Source organism: Podarcis muralis, chromosome 4, assembly GCF_964188315.1.
Source record: "Podarcis muralis chromosome 4, rPodMur119.hap1.1, whole genome shotgun sequence".
Lineage (NCBI taxonomy): Eukaryota > Metazoa > Chordata > Lepidosauria > Squamata > Lacertidae > Podarcis > Podarcis muralis.
Genome location: NC_135658.1, coordinates 32,982,372 through 33,009,654, shown reverse-complemented (window position 1 = coordinate 33,009,654; position 27,283 = coordinate 32,982,372). Strand labels below are relative to the sequence as shown.

At 39.1% G+C, this 27,283-nt stretch overlaps 1 protein-coding gene across 6 annotated transcripts in view; it reads right to left on the bottom strand.

The window, feature by feature from the left end:
* The window catches only part of ZBTB20 (zinc finger and BTB domain containing 20), a 471,737-nt gene that overhangs the window by 383,738 nt on the left and 60,716 nt on the right, over positions 1 to 27,283 (bottom strand). For 4 of the 6 annotated variants that reach the window (XM_028726550.2, XM_028726549.2, XM_028726546.2 and 1 more), the window contains exon 2: positions 3,694 to 3,753. The gene's annotated coding sequence lies outside the window, so the exon portion shown is untranslated. The remainder of the gene's footprint in view (positions 1 to 3,693; positions 3,754 to 27,283) is intronic. The other 2 variants (XM_028726547.2, XM_028726545.2) reach the window with 1 other exon arrangement.

Here is a 27,283-nt window from a genome sequence, read left to right as displayed (position 1 = left end):
AATGAAAATCTCCCCCCCCCCCCAATATATATATATATATAGGGTCTATATGATATATGTGCATGGAAGGAAGCAGATTTTAAAAAGGAAACACACTGAAATTTAAAGAGTTACAATGAAAGCAAAGTGCTGTCAATTAAAAACACACACCGTACATAAACACCAGATTAACCATAGTGGATGAAGGTTACAGCAAAAGATATTACTGATTTCTCCTATTATTCAGCATATAGTGCAATATATGGATTTATAGATAATCAAATTTAGGATAACATTTCATGGAACTCCTCACTTTTTTTGTTTCTCCTCATTTAAAATCTTGCTCACAAAGCTGCCCAACATCCCATCCAATTGTTATATTTGGCTTCTGCATTATTCGATTTAATGGGTACACAAACAGGCAGGTCATCCTTATACTTTTGGTTGGCGGAAATATAAATAAAAGAAGGGGAAAGGGAAATGAGATTGGTTGATATTAATGGTCTCTTGTTTTTGTTTTTATTTAAAGAAGTTAGTAAAAACAGAAATGTAGCTGAGGCAATAAATACACTTCCAACTTTTAAAATATCTCTATATTTTAAACTTGAAGCTGTAAAAGTCCTGTCTGTCCATTTGATTGTACTCATTAAGGCTCCTTTAATTAACAGTATAGGAAATTAAACACAAAGTAAGACCCATAAAAATTAAACTGAAAAAGCATGTGGAATTAGGAGTTTGCATTTACCATCCCCGCAGGCTTGAAAGCTTGAAAGTCATGGAAAAGGTTGATTAGAAGAGTCGGGAAAACTAGACGCCTTCTTCCCTAAACACTCACATGACAGCTATCTCCTAGCATTCAGCATACATTGCAGCTCAATATTACACACAGATTTATAGTTTCCCTGCAGTTTCCTCTCTCTGCTTCTGCTATATGAATTCTCAAGCCCCACAGCCCCACTCCAGTAATTACGTCCAAATAAAGGAAAGGGAATGAAAGACGAGAAAGAGGTTAAACAGTTTTACACTATCCTGAGCAAGCTTGGTGCCAAATTGGTGAGCTGCTGGAGTTTCAAATGCACATTACTGCAGGAGTTTGATTTAAAGATTGCTGACAGTTTTAACATTCTGCACTTGAATGTACTGTTCGTGGATACAAAAAAAAAATGTGAATCTCTTACACAGTTAAATCAAAATAATGTTCAGTACAACTAAATAAAAATAGCTGGGCTGTGGAATTCTAAGAAATTATAAACAAGAGTCCAACTCCTTCATATCAACACATAATTCAGGCGCTAGAGGTGAACCTTAAGGTTTCACTGGCATCTAGGATCATTGGGATGTTGTTTTATTTAAATGGGACTTCAGAAAATTTCACTCCTAGGGCTACATTTAGTAGGCATAAACCTACTAAAGAGCAGTACTTAATTATTTGTTTTCAAGCAGTGTTACAACCAATACTTTAGCTAATTAATGTTCTCCTCTGCACCACTTGGCAAAAATGAACAAAAAACGTGCTCTTATCTACTGCTAGCTATGCTCCCCACCTTTACGTAAATACAAAGGGAGATAAATTATACAAACATACCATTTTAAACATTTCTAAGCCATCCTTCAACAAAGGACAATTCATAAAACAATATATAATCAAAATAAAATGTTCCTAACAACCTATGAACGGATTGTGCATTTCGATATTAGCAATGGATATTATTATTTTGCTTACAATCTCACACACACTTTTTTCAGTGATGACTAATAAAGCTGATCCATGGCTTTCAATAGATTGACATAAAATAAAGTATGGGTGGCCTCTTACTTGAGGGCAGGGGGCTGACTTTCCAGACTGAAGGATGCTGCCGATGCAAGTTTTGTGTTTGCCTAAATTCATCATTTCATATTTCAAAGGCAAAATGGAGGAGAGGCTGAATACATAAAAGGCTGCATTTACACAACACACTAAACCATGGTTCAGTGGTGCTAAGTCCATCCACAAGAAAGAGCCCAAACAAAGCCTGGGACTCATATACTCCTCCCACAAGGCATGAGAAGGCAGAGGATCCCACAGGGAAAGGCAGGAAGAGCTTGTACTGAGCTACTAGTCCTGAGAAGGGTTAGAAATGAACTCTGCCTTTGGTCAACTCCCCCTTTTGGAAAAGTGGAATTTCTAGAGAGTAAATCCTCTGGCCTGAATTTCCCACTTAGTGTGCTCCTCACACTCCTGAACTGGTGAGACAGTGTGGGAGGCACTTCATTTTGAAGGCTAAGGAAACCAAAATCTCAGTCAGCCTAGGTGTCCTGGCCACTGCAGGACTATGGGGTCTTGAAAAGGGAGAGGCACGTGAGCCTCAGGCTTTGCCCAGGCTCCTCCCTGCTCATTCACGCAGTGCTAAACTGTGGTTCCACATTATATGTGAGCTAGGTGAATTATGTTTGTATGTCTTATATATATTTATATAAGAGAAGAGTAAACTGAAATGAACTGGGAGTGTAGGTGAAATCCATTGATTTCAGTGGATTTATGCTTGACCAACATAATTTACATCACATTTCCAGGGCAAGCTGTCATATTAGTTCAATCCCTATTCTATAAATGCCTCCAGTATTCAAAATTTAAGTTATTTCTAGTAGTAAACACATTCTATTGAAGAAAGAAACAAAAAAAGAATGCATAAAAATTAAAGTTGTAGCAGTGTGGGAGACATTTAACAAAAATTTGCAACGCTACAAATAATTTAATAATCACCTGGCCAAGATTCAGTACTCCAAATAACTTCTGAAACATGTATAATTACACCATACAGGAAACTAGCAAGGTCTGCTGCTTTTAATTCTGTGATTATAATTTTGTATGTCTTATATATATTTATATAAGAGAAGAGTAAACTGAAATGAACTGGGAGTGTAGGTGAAATCCATTGATTTCAGTGGATTTATATGCCCAGTCCCTTGGGCATATATGTTCAAGGGACTATGATGTCAGTGCTCATTTCAGCCAGCATTACAATAATTTGAATGCTCTTATTTTTTAAAATTATGATATTAAGAGTTTTTTTCTGACTTCATTTTGCAAAGTCCTCATAGTGTGCCTTTTTTAAAGGTGAGGGCAAAGATCTCCACTACACTGATAATACACTGAATAGGGGGCTGCTTTAAAAAGAGAAGGACTGGGTCATATTTCTATGTCTTGGATTGACACAAAAAGATGACCCAGGTCTCCTGATTTTGGGCGGGGGGAGGAACTTTGATCATTACTACAGTCGTACCCTGGTTTTCGAACAACCTAGTTCTCGAATGTTTTGGCTCCCAAACGACTGAAACCTGGAAGTGACTGTTCCAGACGGTTTCTGAACGTTCTTTTGGAAGCCAAATGTTCGGCGGGGCTTCCGATTGGCTGCAGGAGCTTCCTGCAGCCAATCGTAAGCCGTGCTTTTGTTTTCGAACATTTTGGAGGTCGAATGGTCTTCCACAATGGATTTCGTTCAACTTCCAAGGTGCAACTGTATATTAATCCAGGGTGCATTGGGGAGAACTCTACCATCTCGAGATTAAGATTTTTGTGATCAGTCCCTGACATTTTAAAATGCCTCTGTACCCAATACACACAGTCTTTTTAAAAAAACAAACAAACAGACCCTAACAGCATTATAACAACCACACAGCATTTAGAAGTTTTAATAACTTCTTAATTATTTTCAATATTCAAGTTAATGTTACCTTTCTTCGTCGGATACCAAAGGGGGTAAAAGCAATTCCTAACACTTCTTTTCTGTGCTGCTGAAAAGAAAAGAAAAGACTTGTGTTTAGTGATCTTCTCGAACGTCTTTCATTTTCATAACATTCAAGTGACTAAGCATTTAGCTGTAAGTAGGCACCTTATTGTGTATATACATCAACATATAGCCATCTGTTTAAATAAGACAAAACACCCAAACATTCACAGTTACAGTGCAGGTGATAAGCACGCAAGTATGACACTAATAGTCACCATACTGCCTTTATATTTTTTTTTGGGGGGGGGGATTACATATGGCATCACAATATGGAAGTGTCAATAGATCCATGGATAAAATTGCCACTCATTTTTCAGTAAAAGTGAGGTTTCTTTCTCTATTAAGAACAAAAGTAATTGCCTGCAATAATGAACATTTTACCACTCTCTCTTAGCCTAGAGATGCATTTATGAGGAATGTTGCAAGTAAATACTTTTTAATAATTTAGGAGCTAAAAATTGCACATTTTAAAAAATCTATTTTAAAAAAACCAAGTGTCTAATGCTTTTAGAATTTCTGTAAGTTACAAATGGCTTTGTATTAACTGGTGAAACTTCAGAAATGTCTCAAGTGTGAACTTAAGAAGTTATTAGAAGTTTTTTTTCTTTTATTCCGTAAGGATTATTATTTTAAAAGCACACAGCCAAAAGTAAAAGGGTAAAATTATTATTTTTTAACTTTATTCTTTTGGAACTTACTTTCAGATAAAATTAATACAATCCTAATATATAAATTATGTTTAAAGTAAGTCCTAAGTCAAGTCTATATAAAGGAGATTTTGCAGTGAGAAGCTTAGAATTACTCAGTAAGAACTGTTTTAGGTGTGCCATGGTCCTGTTTGTGCTGAGTGGCTTTTTAAACAAGTTTTTTACTTTGAAAAGCAGACCCCATATCATCACAAACTACTTGTGAAACTCCTCAGTTTCAAAAATGTTTGCCATGCAGCATAGAAAAATGCTGTTTGAGGAACACAAGTTGAACCCTTCCTTGGACACATTGTGAAATAACTGTGCCATTCTTTGGATCCAGATCTGTAGCTTTTCCAAGAAACTCCATTTAACTATTAGGCTCACAACTAATCCTTAAGTGGGAGGGTGGCCCCATCCAAAACATCTAACTCTGGAGTCATTACAATCCTCACCATGAATACCTTCTTTCTGCCCAGGCTGAACTTGAATGTGTTCTCTTCATCCAGCACAAAACTGCCTGAATAAACACATCCAGGCAATCTATTTACATACCGCGCAACTGTCCTGTTTTAAGCGGAACATCCCGAATTTACAGAAACACACACCCAGCTCCTGATTCCATCCTGGGATGTCACATTTTGGCTCCTGCGGAACCAAAAGACACACCTTTTTTTGGTGCTATATTCTCGCCTTCCGGAAGCAGCACTAGCTTCCGGATGGGGCAGGGTTGAGCCCCGAGGGAGGGAGCCAAGAGAGAGGAGATGGGGCCTGAGTGAGAGGGGATGGGCTTAAGTCGAGGTCATGTCCTGATTTGCCTTACTGGAATGTTGGAGGGTATGCATTTGCCACAACTGGATTGGAGGAAGTGGAAATATGTTCACTGTGACACTGAACTACAGATTTCTGATTATCTCTCTCAGCAATTTGACGAACAGCTTGGAAGACAAGACTAAGGCTGCATTCAGACATGGGCTTTGTTGTGTTGGGTTTATTGGTTATAATGATAGCAGTTCCGCCCCAATTTCTAGCACGCCTTTTACATAGCACTACCTTGGTGTAATGGAACTGTGGCTTTCTTAATCAATATACTGACATGTCACACTAAAATGTAAATGGTGGGAAAGGACTCTATGCCTTTATAGTCCTCCAAATTTCATAAATGTAAACTGTCACAATTTTCTAAGGTAATGCAGTTGCAAAACGTATTTTTTCCCGGGAAACAAGGAACGCAGAAATGGGTGCTAAACTTCCACTAGATTCTATGAGATTTCCAGAAACGGCCTTTGCATCATGTGAAAGATCACATAAAATGCAAAAATGAACAGATAAAGAAACGAACTTAAGAACGAAATGCTGTCTGAATGCAGTCAAACCATGAAGCATTAAATATATCTATTCCCATAAGAGAGGAGCACGACCACTGCAGCTGAGTGATCCCAACCCTAACTCACAGACTTAGAATGATACCATGGTTAATGGTATTGAGGTCCAAAAGAAGGTCACATTTCCCTGTCATTTAAGGCAGTCTTTTCAGCTCCAAACCCAGGATGGAAAGCATAGAGCTTTTAATTCAAAACATGTATACAGATACACAATTTCAACATTATGCTCACTCAACTATATAACAGTTAGAAAATGTAATATAAATATATGTCTGAAGCATTCAGATGTTTAACTTCAAAAAGTCTGAGATAGCTGATCATATCTAAATGGTGTCACCATGTACATATAGATGTATATTTAGATGTTAACCAAAATATTAGCTAACAAAAAAAAATGATTTTTTACTAAAGTAAGCAATACCAAGGCACACATACGGAAAAACAAAAAAATGTTTACACATGCACCAGTCACAAGTTAGAGTAAACCTAACTTCAGAGAATTATTCTAGGCTCATCCAAAGGCTTGCAAAAGCCCAGCTTATCTTGCTCACTCCTTTCTTTGGATAACTGATAGCTGCCCCCTTTTCACTTGACAAAGTATCCTGGAAACTCCCTCAATTTCAAATGCGTTTTCCCATGGGACACTGGAATACTGGGAAAATGTAAATGCATAGTGCAGATGGAGCCCTAGCGTTTCTTTAACACAAACGGAACCAACAGGCTAAATGGCACTTAAAAAAACAACACACCAAATAAAAACTTGTCTGGTTTTCTTCTCGTATTTTTTTTTTCATTTACTACTGCCAAAAATAAGGTTGAGTGGCGTAATTAAATGGCAAGTACTTCTGACCTTTACTTGCTACACTGATAAAAAGTTTTTTCAGCATACTGCAATTTGACCAAGAGAAATGGAGATAAGCTTAACCTTTCACTTCAAGTACTAATGTGTTATTTAAATTTGCCCTAGATATAAGTGAGATGCCACTATGGTTGTAAAGAGGTAGTTACAACTTTTTCTCTCCCCCATCACCATCCCTACCAAGCTTTAATAGAAGGCATAAAGAAGAGCACAATATGGTTCATATATCGAAATATTATACACACACACACCTCAAAATAGTCCACATTTATCACAAATTTAGTTGGAACCAAAACACTGAAAATGTGTGTATCACAGTAGGCAGAGCCTCACATCATGATTCACTCTGTGGCCATATTCAAACATTGTGAGCATCAAAACATAATAGTTTGAATTTGATATCCCGCTTTATCATTACCCGAAGGAGTCTCAAAGCGGCTCATATTCTCCTTTCCCTTCCTCCCCCACAACAAACAAACTGTGAGGTGAGTGGGGCTGAGAGACTTCACAGAAGTGTGACTAGCCCAAGGTCACCCAGCAGCTGCATGTGGAGGAGCGGAGACACAAACCCGGTTCACCAGATTATGAGTCTACTACTCTTAACCACCACACCACACTGGCTCTAAATCTAGTTGAATTATGGGCTGTGGATTATACAACTGTTAAATTGTCCCCACCGCTTGCCCACGCTTCCGTTTGCCCTGCCACTTTCCTCCAGGAAAACCTGAAGTTTACCACTGAATTGGACCAAACAGCAATCAGGTTTTCCCTGGGGAAAGCTGTGGGGCAAACAAAAAACCACTCGGGCCTGTGCTCTCTAGGCGCAGAACAAGCAAGAATGTGGATGAGGCCTTACACAGTACACAAGGCAGTATGGTGTACAAGACACAAACACAAAACATGTTAAGTCTCTTCTCATAAACTACTGCTCTTCAAACTCAAAACATACTGATGACCAACATTCAGTCCCCACCGAATTATTTCAGTTTCTTTTGGTATAGTTAGCCATAAATTGTTACCAAATTAGCCAGGGATTTATTTATTTTTTAAGTCAAAAGGTACAAAATCTGAACAGCAAAAGGAAGTTTTCTAAGTGACACTTCCTACAACCAAGAACCCAAGCAATAAACTGAGCAATTTGTGGGACATTTTATTTATGCACATTAAATTGACAGCGTATCAATGCAAGATGTACCATGGTAGATGCTGGGCATGAGACCTTCAAATGGAATCAGGGCTTTTTTGTGACAATACTCACTGGTAGAGTACCAGCACCTCTTTTTTTGCTGCCCACAGCCGCCATTTTGTCCTGGCACCCATGACATTTTAATCAGTATGAGAGTACCAATATCTAATTCCCCCACCCCACCTCCCAAAAAGCACTAGCTGCAGTAACGTAGAAATGTGGAATTTGCTCATTCTAAATATCTATCTTCATTCTTTCTGTGCAACCTTTAAAAACTACTTCAATACAGTTTAAAAAAATAATAATCAGAACATGCTTTCAAAGACCTAGTTTGGTAGCTCTTCCCTTAAAACACAAACATGCGTTTTAAAGGGGGGAGGAGAGAGTATTTTGTCAAAGGTTTTATTCTAATTTTGTTGCATTATGTGTATCATTGTAGCACAGTAGCAGTGTAGAGAGAGCAAGAGAAACACACAAGAAAGGCCTGCATTTTGAGGTAGAAATTGTGTGAAGGGGGAAACTAAAATTTTCCCTGGTAAGCTGCAATTTCACATTCAGCCTGTGTCAACAGTAACTGAAAGTTATTAGGTGTTACATATCAAATTAGTTGACAGTTTATCTATGTCTAGTTAGCCGGGGAGAAGGGGGGCGGGGTTGGAATATTTACATGGCAAAATCAAACTGGCCTTAGTTGACCCCCTGGTATTTGTAGGTATAGCATAAAAAGCAAGCTTTAAATGGAGTATGTAGAACAAACCACCTTTCAGCCTCAAAGAGAAGTGCCAAATTGCCACAGATGGAAACACAGTACAGCTTTTGTTGACGAGGGGGTATCATTCACTCATGCTATCAGTCCTGGATTACCCTAGCACAGCCAGAAGGGATAAAGACAGAATACTCTGTTATCCTAGGGCCTTTTTGAAAACTTAATCCTATATCTACATAGCAAAACTGATAAGAGACACAATTCTGACTCTATTAAGATTAATGGAAATTTGTTATTGTTTTTCCAGTGGGGTAGTATTTCACTTATTTGTTACATTAGTGTTCTGCCTTTCCTCCTAGGGGCTCAGTACAGTGCAAGTTCCCAGCAAATTTCTCATCCAGCTTCTGGTGAGGCCTAGTCCTTTTTAGCTTCAGACAGAGAAGATATTCAACGTATTCTTATTTATTTTATGTTGTCTTTCTACACAGAAAATTCACAAGTATCTCTCATCATGAATTTTCCTTTAGTATGTTCATTGTGGAGTTTAATGTTAACTTTTTATAACACAATAACATCTAAAAAATCAATAAATTCTACTTTATGTTGGACTGAATGTATTATTAATAAGTGTATTATTAAAATCAGTAAGATGGTGGTGGTTGTATTGTTGTTGTTTTTTTGTTTTTTTTTAAGCCATTCTTGTGAACAGAGTCAAGGGTGAAAAAGGTTCTATCAGCTCTCCATTCTAGCTAAATGAGTGGGAGAAGTAACATTTCCATGACAATGCAGAGCTAGTGGGGTTCAGTTCTTATATCCCCCCTTTCACTCTCTCCTCTCGTGGTAGAAGATTCGTTAACTTAAAAATCAGCACACATGAGGCAGAAATAAATAAAATAAAATAAAAATCTAAAGTCTATAAAAAGTACACAGACCAACCTGCTTAATTATTAACAGGTAAACACGTCGCATCCTGAATTATTTACTTAATCTTTTTCAACTACAAACCTCAGACTTTTAGAGCATGAAATACGTGCTTTCTTTAAGAATGCAAAACAATTCCTTTAGAAAGCATTATATGTATACACACACACACACACACACACACAGCATTTTTGTTAACTCCACGCTGCCACTGTCCAAGTTTCTACTTCAGCGTGTTTTGAGGCACAGAAATAAGCATTGTTCAAGTATCCAACATTTGCAAGTGCCACTTGCTCTGCATACCAAACTTGTTTTGCAAGTGCATCATTCTTTCAGTACAGCCATCATTACACCATATTTCTGCAGAATGCAAAAGTATATTTTGAAGCAGTGATTTCCTTAAGAAGCTACGGTATATGGGGGGGAAGCAAATAAAGGTCAGAAACAGATGTTGTACAATAACAACTGAAGGAAACATGTATTGCAGTAGTAATTATTGTAGTACTTCAAATGCACAACTGGAAAATGTGTGAGGGACCCTTATTGAAGGTGGGACATTTTCTGTTCTCAAAGGTTCTGTTTCGCAGAAAGGCAAGCAATAATTCATTTTAAAAACCTTAAAAAGCTTGAAAATCATTAGAAAATGCTTCACCAATGAAGGCCATGCACCCTGATATATTCTCCCTCATAACAACAACAACAACAACTTTATTATTTATACACCACCATCTGGGCAGGCTCAAGTATATACAAAAACATAATAAACCATCAAACATTTAAAATTTCCTGATACAGAGCTGCCTTCAGATGTCTTCTAAAAGTTGTGTAGTGCTTTACCTCCTTGACATCTGATGGGAGGGCATTCTACAGGGAGGACACCACTGCCGAGAAGGCCCTCTGCCTGGTTCCCTGCAACTTCACTTCTTGCAGTGAGGGAACCGCCAGAAGACCCTCAGAGGTGGACCTCAGCATAAACTGGTTCTTATATTCCTAATATTCTAAGTCAGACCATGTAGCTCAGCACTGTTGACACAGAGACACATGGCTCACCAGGGTTCCAGGCAGGAAGGGGTTCATTTCCCAGCCCTTCCTGGAGACACCAGGGATTGAACCTGGGACCTTTGCATGCAAGGCATGTGCTCTACCACCTTGCCACAAAACACTTGTGTTCATTCTGAAAATATTTGGGAAATGTTGAAGAATATACTCTTCATAGTAACAGTGTTCACTGGATATTCTGCTCTGCACAGGCAACAGAACAGGCATGCTCAGGCACATGTGAGTTCTGTATCCATTCACTAGGCAAACTATGCCCCAGTGTTCCCATGCACATTGCCACATATGTTCAGTCCCTGACTATTATTGTGCTGAGAACAGAAGTTCTGCAAGGGACTTCTTGCCACATTCACTTGAACACAAATAGAACCCTTTGCATGAGTGGGAGCTCAGATAAAGCATGATCCCCAATCACACAAGGTTGGAAAGTGAAGGGGGTCACAATATGCACAACATTGTTGGGTTGGAGCTTGCCATCTTTTGTCCCCTTCCATCCACACTTTAATCATGTGCATGTCCATACGAATGAGCGAACATTAACTAAAGAGGTGAAATAATCCTAAAGCCACAAAATGGAATGGGTCACTAAAGACTCTGGGGGAATGAGCACCGTTTTGAAATGCTTCCTTAATGTAGAACCAAACCCATACAAAGCAAAACCATTCCATTCAAATAGAAAGTTACGGCATCAGGGAGAATATTAAGGTGAAGGAGCTTTAAATAAAAAAGAAGTGACCCCCTATATATACTATGGAGTGGTACAACCAGAGGGTTCTACCACCTCTTTCTGTTTCAAGAGCGGTGCTTGGGGACATATCCTCAAATATAAAACTCTGTATGTCAAAATAACTAGTATTTTAAATGTTAAATGACAATTGCTACAGGTAATCCAGATGCTATATTCACACACTGTGGTAGCGCATTAAGGTTTTGCTTTTCTTAAAGGAAGCTGTTGTGATTATACAAGCCAGTTCAGAACAATGTCAAAGAGAATGCAGAGAATTTGCTGTCTCCAAGATTGGTTTGCCATGTTATAAATTTGTTTCAGGGTTCAAAAGTTTCATTGGCTCCTACATAACCTGTCTGGGATTTAATGTATTCAGGAGAGGTACTTCTTTTTGTTCACTGTGAGTAGTCATGCGGTAGGGGCACATCAAAAGTGCTTTGGTCCAAGGGTTCCACAAACCATACAGAAAGCAACAGAACAATAAGCAAGGTAAATATTTTTATTTTATGAAAGTTACAGCATGCAAACATTTTAGTATTTGCAGGTTTGCACCCCCTAAACTGATGCTCTGAGTGTTCAATCCTGCTTTCTAAAGACATCAGCTGTGTGAGAGCCGATCCAGCTACATTTCTACCAGACCCACACCGTCATATATGACGTCAATACTGGGGCACATGTCTGTGTTGTGTTTTAGGAAAAGGGCCTGGTGGGCCAAATTTGGCCTCATGGGTCGGCGGTTCAAAAACATAAGACAAATAATGGTCTACAACAGTCCGAGCAAATCATTTGAGAGTTCAAATCTGGTACGAGTTATATCAGAACATCAAAAGTCCTTATTCATCAATTCTAGCTCACTCTAAACAGGAGCTCTCTAAGTCAAGGCCAGCTCCTAGATATGAGCCTGTGAAAGGTTCAAAAGGAGTATTGTTATCAAATGGGAGAAAGATGTTTGGATGTCATGGGTCCAATGGTACCCTAGGCAAGTACCTATTCATTCATTCATTCATTCATTCATTTATACATTTCTATACTACCCTTCATCTGAGGATCACAGGGCTGTTTACGATATAAAGTAAAGTGCCTGAGCTTGTTCAATGTCCCATTGATTTCCAATTTCCCCCTCTCACTGTATCCCCTCAAACTGCATCCTATGCCATTTCAGAGGGTCCCCCAACCAGCAAAGGAGTAGCTTTGAGGGGAGTGCAGAGGACTGCAGAGGAGAGGAAGGATCAGGAATTCCCCATTGAACAAATTGATTTCCACTTGCATTTGTTTGCTCCAATGCTAACAGATATCTTGTGGCATAAGGTTTACAATAAATCCAGTATAAATCCAGTTATTTTTGCTGCAACCAACAAGGTGCCCCTCTGAAAGTTGCCATAAATTAATTGATTGTGATCATGTTTATTGCAGGGGAAAGTGGTGTCAGATTGGAATTTAGGCTGCAAACTTATGCCTGCTTACTTGGAACTAAACTCTACTGACCACAGTGGGAGGTACTTAAAATGCAGGGGATTGGGCTGTCACTTTAATTAATTCCCTTCTTAATTCACTTTTGTGTCATTTAAGACTGGAAAGGATGTGCATGTGTCAGCAGCACAAAACCTGAACTTTACATTAATAGGAAAAAATTACTGAGACTGCATATATGAATATTATTAATAAATAAATAAATGGCATTTTGGAAAGACAGAGGATCAAAATAGCTTGTCTTAAACAAGTAGATAGGGGGAAATAAAAAATATGAACAACAAACAGCATAATGAAATCAGGAAACTTGAATATATCTTTAAAATATAATCTCAAGTCCATGTGTGCTTAACACCACAATAATATTGAATTGGTGAGCCTTGCAAATATTTTTCATGGGTGCACTCATTTTTTTAGTATAAGCAAATGAAGATTTTGTTATTTCTGAAATTTCATTGCAACCAATATAGAGCAGGGTAAGACATTTTAGCACTCTTGCCACATACGTCATGGGAAACAGTTCACTGGAGAGCACACAATGGTATACTGCAGCTTTCACTCACAATAACCCGTTTTCTCACTTCTAAAGGAGATCTATTTGTCCTTCTAGACATGAGCAGACTATTATTCCTGAAGTGCCAAACTCTGAGTGCATGTGCAAAGCTCTCTCCTCTACTCTCAATTGTTGGCAAAAAACAAAACAAAAAAGCAACGGTTAGGTACATGCTCAAAGCATTCAGGTCAGGGATTACAGAAAAGCCATTGAGCGTGCTGCATTAACTTGAACTTCATGTTCTTGTCACAAGCCTGTTAGTAACTGGAGTTGAGCAAACTGGGTAGAAAGGCCACTTCGAGCCACCTCACATGATTCACTTTCTATTAAATCTATTTATTTCATGTCCAGGGTAAGGTACTAGGGGCTCTACAGACATTTCCCATCACATCAGACACTACAGCAAGTATCAAAGGATAATCTCCATGGTTTATAAAGGGAGATTTTATCCCTCTCAACTGTCCACGGGACATCTTTTATGCTTCATTCAATGCTCAAAAACAGACTACTGTGAAAAGAAGGCCCTTTTACACAATAGGTGGAATTTAAATACACACACACACACATATATGGGGGATTCCATGTCAGTCAGGAAGCTGATGGCATTGAAACCCCCCCTCAAATATGATAAAATATAACTGTATAGAATTCTAGAAAATTGCCATACAGATTTAACACCAGAATGCACCTTTCAGAAATAAGTAGTATGTGGAAAGGAGTGAGCCAAAGTTGATTTATAAAAATCAACTTTGTATATTTTGGTATGTCTTTCTAGATTATTATTTTTTAAGGCAATAGCTATGCTTTTTGCTACATATTTTGTATTTCATATTTTCTGTTAAAATTTCAATTACAGGCAGATGAAGGCAGGTTAAAGAGGCTGTTGATATTCTAAATTCAATTACTTTATATTGTAATGGAAACTGTCTTAGCTAGTTTCTTTTGGTGCCTGTAGTTTATAATCTAGATAAAACAAATCTATACTAAGGTAACCCAGATTCTGCACCAAGATTTCTGCATCTTGAATAAATTATTTCATATAATTGTCTGGAACTATGCACAATGCCATAACTCCCCAAATAAGGACATCCCCCCCCCCCAAAAAAAACCCCGTGAGTGCTGCTGGCTCAGCCATAATGCCAATCTGGCATGCTGGTTTGCTTCGTCTCAGCGCAACACAGTATGGAGAGGGGTGGTGTGATTTGAGCAGCATATACCAGCACACTTCCTTGTTCACAGTAAGTTATAGTTTGCTGAGCCTGTGGTTTGCCATGACATATGAGCTGGGCCTCAGTGATGAAGCCTTGACCCTTAGCTTGAATTCTCAATAGGATGCGGAATTCTGCACACAACACAGTATTGTACATATTTTATCTTATGCAACTGTTGTTTAAAATGTTTTCGATTTTGTATAATATATATAAAAAACCTTCTGCAAAGTATAGAACACTTATCTGTAAAGAACAGCTCGTTTTTGTGCACAGAAAACAGTTCTCCCTGCTGAAACTAGCCCTTGGAAATCGGTTAACAACAGAAGAACACAGATGAATTCTATTTAATGCACACATTTGTGCTCAGTATTCTTCTCAGTGTTTTGCACATAAACTTCATAGCAAACAGAGCCAAAACACAGATGAGGAACAAACCTTTTGTGCCAATGCAAAATTTGAATGGTAGAGTAAACCACAAACTTAAGATAAGGTGTTTCCTTCACAATGCAATGTAAATTAAAGAAACAACAACTCATGGATACAAAGGAGAAGAAAGACAATAGATACAAATAACATAAAAAACCTTTTATTCAACTTTTTGTCGTTACAGGAATCTAAATGAACAGGAACATATATCTTTATTATGAACACAATAATTGCCCACAAGAATACTGTGGGTAGCAGCAGCTCACTTGTGTACTGAATTGTAAAACTACAACACTGGGATACCCAGTGTTAGAGGAATGTTTTGGTTTGCCAGAGGAACCGTTCCTACTTTCATCAATGGGATTTTACTGATTTCATCAAGAGCTACAAGTCTCAGATATTTGTTATAGAAAGTCGTATGTCTCCGTAAATCTCAGAGCTCGATTGCATAGGAGGAAACAAAAGCAGCAACAACCCACAGTTGAAATGTGGTTGCGATAGTGTGGTTAAAAAGCTTTGGCCAGGATTTGCTGTAACTGTATCTCTACATCTGGTCCCACACATGCCAATTACTTAAGAACGCCTGTGAGATACTTACGTGGATTATTAAACGGCCTTTTAGTAGCAGAGGTGGATTCAGGACACTGCCACTTTTGAACTCTGTGTATGCAATTGGACTCTGACATTTCATTTGGGTATTTTAAGCACTAGATGTCATTGTACTTTGTAGACCTATATTAACATGTTTAATGTAACAGATGGGGAACTTGTTTATTAAAGTAAACAGGCAGTCAGAAGGCAGGTTTGCAGGGGAACGGTGCTTTCTATTGGGAATGACACACAAATATTTTTGCACATTTCAAAATAGACATAAACTGTAGCAGGCATATATGAAAGTGACTGGAATTACAGTACCAACTAGTCAGAATGTTCAAGTTTTTTGTAGCACCCCAACCAGAGTCATTTCCCTCTTGCATGTTGCATTCCTTTATTACCCTTGGAATCAGTTCCTCTCTGGTTCCTTCTCCTCTGAAGGAACTGAAAAGCCAAGAGCCATGTCCCACTATACGTGTCACTGCTTGGAATTTCCTTCGGAAAGGAAGTAAGTACAGTGGTACCTCAGGTTAAGTACTTAATTCGTTCTGGAGGTCCGTTCTTAACCTGAAACTGTTCTTAACCTGAAGCACCACTTTAGCTAATGGGGCCTCCCGCTGCCGCCGCGCCGCCGGAGCACGATTTCTGTTCTTATCCTGAAGCAAAGTTCTTAACCTGAAGCACTATTTCTGGGTTAGCGGAGTCTGTAACCTGAAGCGTATGTATCCTGAGGTACCACTGTATTGGATTTTCCATTCAAAGGGCTAAATCCACTCCTACTCCTACTCCTCTCTCTAGCATGCCACCTTACACTGCCTCGGGTTAATGGTCATTGTCCCATAATTCAGTGAAACGAGAAGCATTAAGCAGCTGAGGGTAATAGGAGGGGAAACAAATATCAACATTACAGCTTCTCCCAGGCCTGCACCAGCACATCACATTGTATTCTTAGGCAAGTGCTGGGTCTCTAGCCGGGCCCACCATCACATGGCAGGCACTGACAGGAGTATCAGCACCTGGGCAATGGGGCTTGTTGCTGCCCCTGCCATGTGAATTTCCCCACAATACAGTGTGATGCATGAGCACTGCATGGAAACCAACATGGCGGCTAGTGAATCCAGGTGCTTAGGCCTAGTGCTCCTTTCAGTGCTGCCTCCGCCACTCAAGTACTTCCCCTGCATTATGCTAATTATCTCACAATACAATACATGTGTTGTGGGCATTGCATTGTGGATAAATGAGTGTGGTGGTAATGCTGGCTAAGTACCTGTGCACGTCTGTACTGCATGATGACCACCGCTCCCCTAATGCTATAATAATAATAATAATAATAATAATAATAATAATAATAATAATAATAATTTATTATTTGTACCCCGCCCATCTGGCTGGGTTTCCCCAGCCACTCTGGGCGGCTTCCATAGAAACCAAAAAACACTAAAATATCATACATTAAAAACTTCCCTGAACAGGGCTGCCTTAAGATGTCTTCTGAATGTCAGGTAGTTGTTTATCATTTTGACATCTGATGGGAGGGCGTTCCACAGGGCAGGTGCCACTACCGAGAAGGCCCTCTGCCTGGTTCCCTGTAGCTTTGCTTCTCGCAATGAGGGAACCGCCAGAAGGCCCTAGGTGCTGGACCTGCTGTTTCCTAATAAGTCCACCAGGGCTATGGAGAGAGCCAAGGGCTTGTTGCTCATATTGTGGGGTGGGAGGTGGGGAAACACAAAGGCACATTGTCAAGGGTCCCCCAAGACCTGTGGCTGACCCCAGCTCCTCTCCTCACTCCTTCTGCCAGCCATTGGCCCTTTCATGCATTCAAACCCAAAGCTACGTTCAGTCAGGCATGCTTAAATATTGTAACTTGTAGCTGACTGGTACTCCATAAGAGTGCACCTGTAAAGTACAAGTTCAGAGAGGAAAGAGAAGGCAAGACTCATGGAGCAGGTGGTGTACTTTCTGTTTCAATGGATGTTTTTAGTCTCAAGGCTGTTCTGAAGCTAAGTCCAGGGTCTAATTTAACTCAAGGCTCAGTTCTGAAAGTAGCTTGCACTATCAGCTTGGTAAATTTATTATTTTGGCAAAGCTTTTATCTCCAGACCTATTTTGTAGTGCCTGGAGGTGTCAACTGTGCACTGTATGTCAATACAGTGGTACCTCGGGTTAAGTATTTAATTCATTCCGGAGGTCCATTCTTAACTTGAAATTGTTCTTAACCTGAAGCACCACTTTAGCTAATGGGGCCTCCTGCTGCCGCCGGAGCACGATTTCTGTTCTCATCCTGAAGCAAAGTTCTTAACCCGAGGTAATATTTCTGGGTTAGCGGAGTCTGTAACCTGAAGCATATGTAACCCAAGGTACCACGGTATATGTGGATACTTTACAGCCAATGTTTGATACTGAAAACTAGTCATTGGGTCAGCATGATGTGAAGAAGCATGAAGGGAATGCTTGAATAAAAACGGCAAAACAGCATTTTTTAATTAATGCTATAATATACTTACACATATTGATCTTCAGAATTACTGTCTCACTATGTATCAGTTGGCATAAAGTGCAGGTGAACTTGCCCCCGCCCCATTTCCTTTGAAGCAACATAAAACACATTTAAGCAACCAATTGCAAGCCTATTACCATTACTGGACAAAGGAAGCCCCCCAAGTGCGTTATATAGCAGTGTTCTAGATCTGTAATACTATTTGCAGGAGGAGGATAAAAAGACTAATAAGCATTATGCTGAAATCTAGGCCTAAAGGTAGCATTTAACATCATCTTTTAAAGATAGTTTAATAATGGAAATAAAATTAGTTCGCACTGATCAGTAAAACCAATCAAACTGTGTTGATTGCAGCTATTATGCCTATGATCGCAGCATGGTTAAGGTCATAAATCAATCTACTACTCTACTCACTTGGCTATATGTAACTATGCATCCAAACCATGCTATTAACACACTTCTAAGCGTAAGTTTGCAGGGGTATAAAAATTTCCCACTATGTAAGTTGCTAACAGGAACAACTTAGTGAACATATCTGCATTTGTTAAACTTTTTGCACAGTTCTCTTATGCCATCTTTTCCACACCATTTCAATCTCTCTTTTGGGATATCGACCCACTTTATTTTGTGTTCCTGGGTGATAACTTTGCACACTTCCTTCGTGTGCTGCCTTTTCACAGATGATTTTTAGAGTATTTAGTAGCTCCTTTGATTACTTAATAATTCCTTTGATTTTTTTCATTCCTTTTTTCTTTGTGCCTAAAGTCAACTGTTCCTGAAAACTTAACTTATTATTAAAACAATCCGCAAGAAAGACAGATTAAAGGAAATGATGGAGCTAGATTTGTATAAACTTGGAGCTGGTGTACACTATATCTCAAATGTATTGTGTGGGCAGGGCTTTCACCTTTTTCTTTCCAGCTGTAGACTGAACACAGTAGTTACATGCTTATCATTCCTGCAACATGGCACCAGAAGTATTCAGGAAGGGAAGGGTAATAGCTCAGCGCCAGAGCATCTGCACTGGATGCAAAAGGTCCCAGGGCTGCATCCCTGACATCTGTAGGTAAGGCTTAGAATATCCCCCGTCTGAAAACCTGGAGAGCTGCTGCCAGTTAGTGTAGACAATATTGAACAAAATGGACCAGTGGTCTGACCTGGTATACAGCAGCTTCCTATGTTCATAGTCCTTCCCTTGTATTTCATGTTGCAAAAAAAACCGCTAATTGTATTTCAAATCCTATTTACAAACATATGTGCACATATAGAGCAAGCAGGCTACAAATCTACTTCCTCTAGTAAGAATGTAGTTTTATAGTTGGTGTTTTATTAGGCAGCAGTAATGTACTGTGCCCCACACCAAGTTTTTCTTCACACTAGCTTCAACAAAACCTAATGTAAAAATGAGGATAGAAAATCGAATCTAACTGTTAAGAAATAGTAGGATTTAGTTCTAAATTCACAGGTGCTAAGGTCATCAAAGTATAACTGGCTCGTGTCTCTGTGATTTATGTGAAAAATGTGGTGGCCTTTATTTCATCCAGAACAGAGCAGGTCCAATCAGCTTCTATCTCTAGAAGGATCCCTATCTCAGACTGAACTCTTTGTTCAGCATCCAACATCTTAAGCAAAAAAGAAGAAGAAAAAAGCAATGTACAAAGCCATTTAGCAGAGTTTAAAGAAATTGTTTGGGTTAAAAATTAACTTATGTGAAGTAATGCTACCATTTGTGGACAAAGACAATTTCTGAAGTATTGTCTGAACAAACCAAAGCAGCCAAAAAACTGGGGAAAGAAAATGTTTGCCTATTTGGCAATGTCTGAAGAACATTAGTATGAGTGGATGGATTTGAACATGTCAGGTTTTCTTGTTGGGTTCTGATGTTGTTCTGCTTTCTCAATCTCACAATATGGAACATATATAACAGCACAAAAAATTGAGCATACCCAGAAGTAGATCAATTGCCTTTATAATAGAAAATTCTAAGGACAAAATGTTCCACCAGCAGATCAGATAAGAACCAAAGCCAAAAAAAATGGAATACATTCACTACCAATTTACTGCAGTCACCCATAAACTATTACAAGAACATTATGTATTGGGGTTCAAGCCAGCAAGCTATTAAAGAGGACTGCACTGATGTCCTCACTGCAACGCTATTGAAGCATTAATAAGTCCTCAGGGCATTGCATTTATGATGAAAGAGCCATCATCTAATCATATTTTCAAAAACATTTTGAAGGGACTATGCTCTGTCCCCAGGTTGGTTAGTTTTCTTGCTAGATCTACAAAGATCACAATCTTTTCATATTTCTGTTCAGCCAAAACAGATACACATATATATTCCACAGTAGATGATGCTAAGCAACATTGTTTTGCAGGCACAGGATGTACTCATTGTCCCGGTTTGCTTTCCATGCTAATCTCTTTCTCTCTGTCTAAACAAAGAGCATATGAAATGTGCACAGATTAAAAGAATATGCTCCAAAGGGTCATTTTGTAGTGTTTTGGAACTAAGGGACTCTTGTAAAGGTACTAAAAGGCGCTACGGGTGAGCAAGGAAGGATTTCAACCAACAAATTTAAATACAGCTGAATGTGTGGGATAAAACATGTTGGAAGTTTAAATATATTAGTAACTAGCAGATTTTTATACTTGTTCATTCTACTTGAAGAAAACATTAAAATCCACAAGTATTACTTGTTCTTTTAAAAGACACTAATGAACAACTGGATGGTATGCCTAATCAGCTAATGCTTTCACATCAGCAACCAACATTCTCCCCTGGGTAATGAAGAACTGCTAAAATTGAGGGCACATGCCAAGTCATACCCTTAATGATACAGTACATGGATGGAAACTCCCTGTGTTTAGTACATATATGTATCCAAAAGTATTTCCTTTTGAGGTTTATATTATGGGAAATTGAAGGGGAAATGCAACTGTGCGCACTAAAGAGTTAAACTAAGCTAGCCATCCATGTCCCCCAAACACACACAAGGTAAGAATTCAGTTTGGGTTAAATCACACAGAAAATGGGTTGATGTTCTCAGCTTCATCCCTAGTGAGCATATTTGTCCGCATTACAATAAATAAATAATCAGTTAATAGTTATGAATCACTAAGTGCTAAGTACTTTTTTCCCTATTACATAAGCGTCAGGCATGCACAAACTCCAACCCAATTTGGAAGAAGCAGAATACTGGGGACAGGAACAAAATTACATTGGCAATGTACTCCCCCCCCCCTTTTTCTTCAAATTTATGATTTTGTTCTGAAGCAAGGAAGAAATGTGGCATAGCTGCAGCTCACCTACATTTTTTCACGGGCTGAAGAAATTGACTTTTCTATAAGGTGTCATAATTTGTGTCCTAAAACAATTCAGCAGCACCATAAAACACACACACACAATAATTTCTGCAACAGCAAGGCTTTCTTGAATGCATTAGTGAAAGTTAGATAAACCTGATTCATCTGATTTAATACTGTTCGCAAAAGAAGTATCAAAGGTTACAATTCTAGGAACCAAGATACTAAAGACAGTGGGCAACAAAAGCAACTTGGAACTATTATGGATGAGTTTCTTTACTTATTGGGGGGGGGGGGAGAAATGCATCCCTTAGATAGCTCCAATCAAGTCCACTGTGTTTTTTCTATAATATCTTGATTAATGGAAGTGTGGTGTATTGCTTTTTAAATAGCTATGCTCATGCATTGTTGTTGTGTTATTTTACCTTGTGTGTAATTAGTTACATTCCAATCAAACTTACATTAAAAGCAATAAGCAGTAATTTCTACCTGTGCTGGTACACAGAACACCTGGGAGTCATTTTGCAGAATCTACAACTAAATCTCTCTTCATACTTTGCAATTTCACAGCAGGGCCCCAGGCTTTGCTGACATCACAGTAGCCAATAAGGTTTTCAGAGAAATGGGTCCCTTTTGACTTCTTGAACGAAAACAGTACCACAAGCTGGCACGTCAATATGTCAGGAAGTTGTTTTAGTGAGACCTATAGGAAACGGTGCCATCTCTCTCCTCCATTACTGATAACTGGAAGGGAAATGTTCAAGGAGAAAAGGGTTTCGTTTTTAAAAAGCTTCCAGAGAATACTTGGACGTAACACATGCTAAATTATTGTTACTTTCTGCTTATGGTCTATTAGCATTTAACGGCTCCAGCTCTCTACACATATAGAGGTTGTCTTGTGCTTAAGTTGCAACTCAAGAGATATGTCCAAACTATGTCCTCTGAGAACAAGCCTAAAACAATTTTACTATAAAAAAATAAGTGTTACTAAAAAATGGACTACAGAGCAACACAGAAACAAAATCTCACAACCGAGAAAAGCTTTACTTTCAATATTGGGGTAAATGAAATTCCCCTCCATCTGCTGTAAATATAGGTCATTTCAATAAGTAACGAAGAGGTCTGAGAATTTCCTGTTACCAGCAAAGTTATTCAGACATCTGTTAAAAGCCTGACTTGTTACAATGGGAGAAAAACTGGGAACTGCCTAGAACGTGCATTTAAAGCAATGCTCCCATTTTACTGGAAATTTTAAATAGGTATCACCATTAACAAAAGTAATACATAAATTAAATACAGGCAAGAAATAATCCACAAGATAAAATAAAGAGTTTTGTTATAATTCCCTAGAATTGAGGCGGGGTGGGGGAGAGAAATTCTTGCTATAACAGCTCTGTTTAAACTTTGGCAGGCAGGAACAAGTTGGCAGAACACAACATGAAAAGAGTAAATATGTTTCATGGCATATATATAATTGAACATTCTTCAAATTCCTCAAATGGAAATGTCAATGCCATGGAAATCCTTGAAACGTGGATAGATAAGATAGATAAATGTAAATAAGCAAACCCAAATACCTTCTCCCACGACTCCACTAAAAAGCAAGAGAAAAAACTAAAACATTTCTGCTTTAGAGTTCTTTCCCATAAATCACCTTTCCAGATGTTAAAAAATCAGCTAAAACCTCTTTGCAAAATATGCACCGCACTGGCCTCATTCTAGCATGAACAATATGAGCTTCCCATCCCACATGAGAGTTTTGCTGCAGAGTCAGGCAATAACTGAATCCAGCTCACTTTTGAAAACCAAGCAATATCAGTACTGAGCTGGGCTAGTTATACATAACTATAAGAAAGGGAGCCATGAACTGGGAAAACATCCCTACAGGAGTAACAGGTAGCCTTGATGAGGTTTACCTGCTTTTGAAAGTTTATGAGCATTCTTGCACTGAACTGTAGAAACATTGACACACACAAAATTATATAAGCTTTTCTGAGTTTGACAGGTCATGCTTCATTATGTTACATGTACTAGCCAAGGGTAGCAAAACTATATTGCAGGAGAGCTTGAACGTTTTATGTGCAACTCAGTGGCATGATTCGCATGTCATAACGTGCCAAACTATGACTTAATTGCAACTCTGTGAGCCTGCGGGGTAGGGGACTTCCAGAAAGGAACCTGCAGCTGCTCTGCTCCTTCGCGGTCCATTTTGGTGCTGATATAAGCCAAGGTTCTAATGGTTTAGCTCTCTCCAGACCAACCACAAGCTGTAACCAAGGTTTACCCTAACTTTTAGACAGTCCCATTGGTGCCCTCCAAGGTCCCCTCCCAGTTTTAAACTGAAGGTTTTAAATTTATAGTTTAAAAGACTATTTTAAATTGTGTGGAGTTGCCTTGTTGTTGTTTGGTCGAGAGTGTTGCCAGTTTTGGAGGGGATGTTGCCTGCTTTTTGTCTCTTTTTTTCACCTTTTTGTGGGGTGTATATAGGTGACTTGCAGGGAGCCCACAACAGTTTCTCAGATTTCCAGCATGGGCCAAGTAAGTTGGGGATCCCGAGAGAGAGATTACAGTGGTACCTCGGGTTAAGTACTTAATTCATTCCGGAGGTCCGTTCTTAACCTGAAACTGTTTTTAACCTGAAGCACCACTTTAGCGAATGGGGCCTCCTGCTGCCGCCGCGCCGCAGGAGCACAATTTCTGTTCTCATTCTGAAGCAAAGTTCTTAACCTGAAGCACTATTTTTGGGTTAGCAGAGTCTGTAACCTGAAGTGTATGTAACCCGAGGTACCACTGTATTGGAACAGAGATCACTGATACTCTATTTTGTAGTCTTTAAGACCGAGCACTGTGTACCTACACATACATGTTGACTAGAATGAGGCAGAGAAAAAAACAAAAATAAAATCAAACCTGACCTTCAATATCTTAAAATGCAATTTGATTGAATTTTCAAACGAACATCCAGGGCAGGTGTACATTTTTGAAATAGTTCGGTCTAAATAAACCTCCATTGCATTTTGAAGTCTATGAAGTCTATGTTACTTTGAACAAATAACTTTTTGCCTCACTGATAGTTAAGGAGAGTGTTAGGCCAGCAGGAAGGAACAAACCATTAGTCAAATACAGTCTACAAAGTTGGATAACTCTGGTTAGTATAAACTTACTGTAATGAAAAAACAACATATCCTGACTACAGAAGACTTTTGAAGCAAGAAATGCAAGGTACAAGTGTGGGAAAGAGATGATATAGACCGTTCTTTACACTACACTCCAGCAAAATGTTGTTACCTTGGACCAATACCAGCTTATTTTCCTAGTTTTGCATTCAGAAATTTTCAGAGCCATTTACTGGAACATGCTGGTTTTATTCCCCCACCCCATTTTTACTTTATGCTATACAGTATGCTCAAATATTTAGCTACACAAAGCACCTCAGCCTACTGGTTCCAACAGCAACACCTTTAAGTATGTAACACATTTGCCTAACACAAAAAGTCTTTTGCATACAAACATTTCTTTATAATAGCTATATGACATGTACAGTGGTACCTCGGGGTAAGTACTTAATTCGTTCCGGAGGTCCGCTCTTAACCTGAAACTGTTCTTAACCTGAGGTACCACTTTAGCTAATGGGGCCTCCTGCCGCCGCCACGTCGCCAAAGCACAATTTCTGTTCTCATCCTGAAGCAAAGTTCTTAACCCAAGGTACTATTTCTGGGTTAGCGGAGTCTGGAACCTGAAGCATATGTAACCTGAAGCGTATGTAACCCGAGGAACCACTGTAATTTTACTGAGGCATATTGGCTATTTTACTCACAGAAACAAGAAATCCTGTAACAGAGCTAGCTAGGCAAATATTTTCAACAGTGCTGCTTTTAGCCATTGACAATGGACAGAGACAAAGACTCCAAAATAATGTGGTGAGGTGGGAGAAATTTCCGAGAATTTAGGCGAGACTTAACGTCTTTCTTTATAGATGAACTGCTAGCAAAAATATCATCCTAAGAAGAGCCTGCTAGATCAGGCCAATGGCTCATCTAGTTCAGCATCCTGATCTCACAGGATACCTGATGCCTATGGGAAGCCTGGACATGAATAGCACTTCCTCACCCACCCACCCAATTTTTACACTTAAAAAAAGCATCACTGCCCACAAACCATGACTGGCAAGACTCTCTTTATCTCTACAGGCTCCCGAGTTCCTTCTAGCTCTCTTTTCCTATTCCTGCGCCTGATTGTCATGGAAATATGCTATGTAGCATAAGGATCTGACTGGGACAGGAAGGAAAGGACGACTCTGGAGCTTATGGGGGCAGAAAGTCATGCTAGCTCTGATCAGTGACAAGACAAGCAGTTTATTTAAGTGTAAAAAAATAGGACTGCGGGAACTACTTAGCTGGCTCATTTACAAAGTAAGATAAGCTGCCACCCAAATGCTGTAAAATTCTCTCTCTCTCTCTCTCACTCTCTCTCTCTCTCACACACACACACACACAACAGTGGAAATTCCTTCTTTCATAGAGAGATGAATGGTCCAATAAGAGGAACTTCTGACCCATCACTAGGAAACACACTTTTGTTGTTGTTGGCATCCGTCTAACTCAAGAGACAATGGAGGAGTGCACTTTGTGGGGTTAAGTCAAACTGTTGGACAGTTGCCGTGCCTGCTGTGGTTGTAGAGAATGATACAGGAGAGACATGTTTTGTTGCAGCTGGGGCAGATGAAGTTACCCAGCTGTACTGCTGCAGATGCACCATGGTGTTTCTTCACTCTGCGCTCCTCCCAGCGGTCATTTCTCCTCTGGTCACTGCTGAGGATGCACAACATGACTGTCTATCTCCATGCACTGCGGTCATCTGCAAAGGATTCCCACACGGAGGGGTTGATGTTGCCCGCCTTCATTGTCTCATGTGCAGACATCTTTGTAACACGGACTTGGTCTGCCTGAACCAGCTCCCCATAGAGCACATTCTTGGGGATCCTGCCATCTTTCATTCTGTGAAACACACTAAAAGATCAAGATCCAGCAAAGCCACTTGCCTTAACCCACACAGCATTTTGAACGTAGAAAAATATGAAGCATTTTTGAAGCTTCTGTATGTTTTACAGGTTGGTTCTACATGCAACCAGTTTTTAAGCCCATGTTCGTGAAAAGTGCCCCACATAATCCATTTAGATCAGCCTTCAGAAGGTCTGGGTCTAGTTCAATGCAGACCAGGATTCAAGTTCTGCCTCATCAGTCATGAAAATGGAGCCGTCAGTGCTACTATTTCCACATTTGGTGCTACTTAACATACGTCAAGAATGACAGCGGCAACAGCACCTCATTCTGAAGCCCTGGATTATTCTGCATCTGAATAGTGAATCCAGGAAATTAAATTCATTAAAGCATGTGGTAAAGACCTTGGACTGTACCACTTCTGAATATAGACAGAGTATAAATTTCTCCATATTTTAAAAATAAAAATATATATTTCATGCACGTGGAAGGTGAGCTTTTTTAGAAGATACCACATGCTTTACTGAACTGTCATTCAACCTTGAAAACCATTTTATTCTATCAAAAGTGCCTATAAGTTACCTAAAATTCTACTTTAAACTAGTTTCCAAACCTCTGATTATTTTAGAAAGCTAACATTTCTTAGGTTGGATCCTCTAAAAATGCATGCAAAAGGTTTAGCTGGTAATAACTACTCAAAGCCTAGATATATTTTTTTTAAAAAAAATATTGTAACTCCACTGGGATCACTGAGGAGGATGAGGGGAACTATGACCCCAACTATATGGGAATATCCAATAAATTTTCTAAGTACAACAAACTAAATTTAGAAAATTGGCATGATTTCATGCAGGAAACCTTTCAAATATTAGCGATCCAAATGGAATCCACCCCCTCACATACAAGATATCATGCAAATCTGTCAGCAAGTGTACCTGCCATCCTGTG